This window comes from Puma concolor, chromosome C1 (assembly GCF_028749965.1).
Source record: "Puma concolor isolate L17-30 chromosome C1, mPumCon1.1.hap2, whole genome shotgun sequence".
NCBI lineage: Eukaryota > Metazoa > Chordata > Mammalia > Carnivora > Felidae > Puma > Puma concolor.
The window spans coordinates 172795976-172801975 of NC_141674.1; the positions used below are offsets into that span (position 1 = coordinate 172795976).

Sequence of the window (6000 nt, forward strand, 5' to 3'; positions counted from 1 at the left end):
TATTTCTGTCCCATGGGCAGAAAGAGTCAGGGATTTGGAGAGACGACCTTGTCTATATAAAGCTTAGTGCCACATAGTGATTCTACCCATTATTCAATTGTGCTCCTGTCCATGTATAGAAAATAGTTCATAACAGCTACTTCTAAGGATAAATTGGAAGATAACGGAAAGAGGTCCTAAACTTCTCTCTCTGCTTAACAAGTGCACTGAAGGACATCTGTCATTTTTTGGCATGCCCAGCATTCATTTTCACCTCTTCTGGCAAATTATTATTTCCCCAGATGTATTCTCTGTGTTTTGAGTGAGATTGATTCAAATCCTGTGGCTGTGTGACCCAGGCTTGAACAATCAAAACATCATATCCCAATGATTAATTCAGGTGTGAGAAGGTGATTCAGTCAGAGCCCTGGAGACTAAATTCTAGGACTTTTGTTGGAACCATTGGAAAGAAAGCACTCTCCACCTGTCCTGCTGGGGTCGGTGTTAGGATGATACATAAGTTGAGATATATAGGCAGCCATCTTTCCATTGTGTGGAGAGGAGTTGAGAATTTAAGGCACAGCAGTGTAGAACACATAAGGGCGAAAGCCAGAGAGTCCTGTGTCATCATTTTATTCTCTGTATCCAGACATGCCTGAAAATACCCCTAGACTTTCAAGTTACATGAATCAAAAAATTCCTAGTTTTGGTCAATTAATTTTGGTTGTTTTTTCCTGTCATTTTGCTACCAAATGTCTTCCTGATCAGTTAATACTAGTATCTATGTTTTATGTAGTTCATACTAGTATCTAGCAAAACTTTATAAAGGATATGCCTCTAATAAAAAAAAAATGAAGGTGCACACCATTGAAAAGGAAAGGAATTCCCTACGAAGGTGATTCTTTCTTTTTCATTTTAATTTAAAATACAAATTTATCCTGATTTTAAAAGTAAAGTAGTGGGAATGACAGTAACAAACAAGATTTCACCAGTGGATATTGTGACGTGACTATAGCAGACTAATATATGAAACTTAGTAAGGAAATGGCTGCATTTCAAAATGGCTAAATATGCAGGCCCCCAAAATGAAGATACTTTTCAAACTGCCACATTCACTCTGAAACCCATTCATCTCCATCAGCATCCCAAAGATTAAGCACCTGTTCTGTTCAGCTTGGTAATAAAGTGGCTAGCATGCTGTATTGCTGACATCACAGGACAGTGCCTGTAAAGCTAGATTTCTGATGATGGGCTCCAGCTGCACTTTCACACAGGTCATCATCCTCATCTGGGAGAGTAGCTGTCTGAACAACACTAGATCATGCTCATCCTGTGCTGCCAAAGCTGGGTCCAGACAACCTCCAAGTTAGGGTCTCCAAATAGTTTTCTGGCAAGACACAGGAAGGGCTTTTCAAAGTTGTAGTTACTTTTGGCAGAGATGTCATAGTACTGAAGGTTCTTCTTTCGGCGGAAGTCAATGGATTTGGCCTTAACTTTACTGTCCTGACTGTTCACTTTGTCACACAGCACAGTGGGGATATTTACACATACTTGTACTAGATCTCTATGTCAGTTATGCACATTCTTGTAAGTGACCCTTGCTGTTACATCATATATTATAATGGCACACTGGGCTTAGGTGTAATAGCCATCTCTCAGCTCACCAAATTTCTCCTGACCAGCCGTATCCCATACATTGAACTCAATAGGTCCTCATTTGGAATGGAACACAAGGAGATGGGCCTCAACACCCAAGTTAGCTACATACTTCTCCAATTCATCAGTCAGATGATATTTCATAAATGTAGTTTTTCCAGTACTACCATCACCAACCAATACAAGTTTGAACTGGACTTGGAGTTCTCCTTGGGAAGCCATTGTGATGTTGCTTCCAGAAGCATTTCCTGCCCATCTGAGCTAAAGTGGATATTTCTTTGAGTGTTTTTTTTGTTTGTTTTTTGTTTTTTTTTGTTTTTTTGGTAATTAATTCCCACCCTTCTCTTACCTCCCAGTATAATTTGACCTGTTGAAGTTCTTATGATGGAAAGTTCCTAAGGGCCACCAATTAGGTGAGAAAAATGATTCAAATACAAACCACTGTTCCAAGAAGTTGTAAGTTTATTTTCTTTATGGCTAAAGAATGTTGCATATTTATAGTAATATTTTTTTTGAAAAAACATAAATGTGATTGTATAATATTTTCTGTGATTAAAAGTCAGTATAGAACATTATAAAAGCATTTTTCTCAAAGAGGGATTGATAATTTACCTGTAGATTTGGGTCATCAGAGGACCTGAGTTCTAACCTAATTCTAATGCTTTGTGACTTAGAGAAAACTACCTAGCATTTGGCTAACAACATCATCTACAAAATAAGGGGGTCAAATTAAATCACATCTAAAGGTGCTTCTGTCTTTACAATGCTGTAAGCTCTACCATATTGCTTACATTAGTTACTCTTTTTTTTAATTTTTATTTATTTATTTATTTATTGAGACAGAGTTTATTGAGTTTATTTATTTTTGAGACAGAGAGAGACAGAGCATGAACGGGGGAGGGGCAGAGAGAGAAGGAGACACAGAATCGGAAGCAGGCTCCAGGCTCTGAGCCATCAGCCCAGAGCCCGACGCGAGGCTCGAACTCACAGACCGTGAGATCGTGACTTGAGCTGAAGTCTGACGCCCAACCGACTGAGCCACCCAGGCGCCCCATTAGTTTCTCTTTAAATATCATGCTCTCCTAAATACATGGAATAATATTACCTTTATATTTTTAGGAATGGTTATACTATCCATAGAGCAAAATCTGTCCTTGATTTTACTTTTGCTGATGTAACTACATTCTTAGGCATATAGAACTGAGTAAGGGAATCAAACCATGACAAAATGGTTTAATTTACATAATCTTGACTTTGTCTCCTAAGCAGAACAGAGTGAAGATCATGGTGACCAACTCACTATGCATAACTCACTATGCATAATGCATTGTGGAACTCTGTGGCTCATGCTGACACATTTATAATTTTTATCTGAGAGAGAAAAAACTTATGCAATGTGTTGATGCCTTGATAAGTATATTCTCGAACATTGTAAGTGCTTAATTATGAGTTAAACACTGAAATCGTGGTACAGAGAGGTGACTAACTCTGGGACCAATGCAAACTTAAATTATTATTGAACAAACTGGAGAGGTTTGAAAGTGGATTACCAAGAGATTTCTTAAGAACTAATTTTCTGTACTGGATTAGTGAAAGTTCTTATGGTTTATTAATTTGTATCCCCTTTAGAAATCTTTTTATTTATCTTATTTCTTACATTTACTTGAAAAATCCTTATGAGTCTTTGAGCTAAAAGAAAACGAAAAGGACTTTTAACATTTTTCTTGTTGCCTAATTCAGTAGAAATTGCCGATAAGGAAAATGCTATTAAAATAGTTTTAAGTGTGTCTTTATTCCTGTAAAAATTCAATGAGTATTAAAATTCACACATGTATATACACACATATCCTTAAAGGATTTAGATAAAAATAGATAAAACAGGAACAAAGTTTCCTTTAAAAACATTAAGTCTGATAGTGTAAACATTACTAATGTATACTTATTTGTTTGACAAAGGAGTTGAATCTGCTTAAAATAATAGGTACCATGAAAATGGTTAAGATAAACAGTTGAGAAATTAGTTAAAGGAAAAGTAAGATTAGGAAGACAACAAAAGCAGGGATTCCTAGAGCACAGGTAGAAATACACACCATTGGGGCGCCTGGGTGGCTTGGTTGGTTAGGTGTCCGACTTCAGCTCAGGTCATGATCTCACGGTCCGTGAGTTCGATCCCTGCGTCGGGCTCTGTGCTGACAGCCCAGAGCCTGGAGCCTGTTTCGGATTCTGTGTCTCCCTCTCTCTCTGCCCCTCCCCTGTTCATTCTCTGTCTCTTTCTGTCTCAAAAATAAATAAATGTTAAAAAAATTTTTTTTTAAAAGAAATACACACCATAGGTCTTACATAGTTATCAGAGGTGGGCCACACATTTAGCTCTATTTTACTTAAAGCCAGATAAAAGTACAGATCATGTCGTTAGCAAGATAAATTTAAACCTGCTGTTAATGAGAAGACAGGTATTTCTGGAACTGAGCCTTGAAATAAATTTCTTTTATGGAACCTTCTGGACAAGGTATAACAAAAAAGATGCTTTGTAATAGACAATATACTCAATTGAAGCCTTATAATTAATATAATAATGCATTTAATATGACTTTTTTTTTTTAAGACAGTGTTCTTTTAGATAGACTGATGACAAGACACAGGTAAATCTAGTAAGAGTGATTCTATGTTAAGCCAAAACAGGGCAGCCTGTTTGTACTGATACAAAGCTATTAAACACTGTATATAAAATTATTATGCTATTTTTTTGGAGAAGTTATATTTTTATTGGCAATAAGTCAAATAGCATTCTGATTCCTTAGCTGTAGTGCATGTAGTTTGATTTGTACCACTGAGTGAGCTGGATGCTATTTTGTATCCAATTGATTTCATAAAACACAAAAATTGCTAAACCTCTGTTGTGTAGTTGGTTATAAAGATGGAAACTCCTGGGTGCTTTCCTCTGGGGGTCCTAGTATTGTGCAGAAGCTCTCAGAAGTAGGACTTGATTGTGGATATGAGCTGATTGGCCATTTTGTGTCCCTTATCCATCACTAGCCCTTTTTAGGAAGCAGATGAATGAAGTGGTGCATAAAACAATCTAGAGGAAACTTCCTTCTTTAGTGCTTTTGTAAGAACTGCATTAGAAGCTTGAGTAACTGTGAATTAAATTATACACACATCCACACAACCTAATAATAATCTCTTTGAAAGATTTAGATAAAAATTTCAAAGTTTCTTCTGGAGTGTAAATTAATCCAGTATACTATGAAAGAAATATAGTGTTCCTTATAAACTACACATAGGTAAAAAGCAGAAATGTCAGAAGTGATGACATATGATAGTTGGTCTATGAGTTTGTCTCATTGAAAATGTAAGTGGTTAGAAGGAGTTAAAAAAAGTGGGCTGACAATGTTTGCAGCCTCTCATTTGCAGGATTTGGGGATTTGGACTGTTTTTGTTACTGTTTATCTACATTTTTGTGTTTTTTTTTTTCTGTATGTTTTATACAGTTTTTGAGGTTTCTGCAATGAACATGTATTAATTCTGCAGTCAAGAAAATTAATGATAGCTGTCACTTTGAATTGATCATCTTTAAAAGTATTCATAACAACCAGATTTACTGAGATTACTGATAAATTTATGATTGTCTTTAGATCTTATAGCTAGAATGATATAGAACTAGAATATACCTTTTTACCTCAAATAAAACCTATGATTTTCTATGTTGAAAGTAATGAAGTAAAAGAAATAATTCCATTACTCACTTAATGAAAGATAAATGCAGTCTAAGCTATAATATTTGTTAACAAATCTATTTCTAGTTGTTATACTAAGTCAATGAGGAAGAATCCATACTGTTTGGTGAGGAATGTTAAATTCATGAGAAGCAGATTTATTAGGCCCAAAAAACTGGGTTAGAATTGAAAATCAGTCCCAAGATCTGCCTTACCTTTGGGTGCAGAAGCCCACTTGTGCTCCAAGTGTCAGGTCACTATTTCTAATTTGGCACAGTCTAGATTTTACCTGAAATAACTTAATCAGGTAAAGACAGTATTTAGTAACTTCAGTAATTCTGATGATGGTGTTTCAAGATGGTGCCCAAACTCTATTTCTATTATGTCATCACAAGAGGGTTGAGACATGATAAATATTGTTAACTAAATATGGTGGTTCCATATAGTTCTTTAATATGATTACATCAATCATTAAATATGAAATTTTCATTTTAATCTTGTGTGATTAAAACCTAGGTAAGTTAAAACAATTCATGTGAAGGTAAAACTTTGTTTTTAAAATATTTATTTTTCTGAGTCTACCTAATTAGCATCTCTGAAATCTATTATTTATTTATTTTTTTTTTTTAAATTTTTTTTTTCAACGTTT

The 6000-nt window shown here is 35.3% G+C and overlaps 1 long non-coding RNA gene and 1 pseudogene across 1 annotated transcript in view; both read right to left on the bottom strand.

Moving 5' to 3' along the window:
• The window catches only part of LOC147578581 (uncharacterized), a 28404-nt gene extending 22698 nt beyond the window's left edge, over window positions 1–5706 (bottom strand). The window contains exon 1 of the long non-coding RNA XR_015254311.1: window positions 5567–5706. This is a non-coding gene — a long non-coding RNA (uncharacterized LOC147578581). The remainder of the gene's footprint in view (window positions 1–5566) is intronic.
• LOC112866403 (GTP-binding nuclear protein Ran-like) lies at window positions 1191–1878 on the bottom strand (annotated as a pseudogene).
• Window positions 5707–6000: the final 294 nt, after the last annotated feature.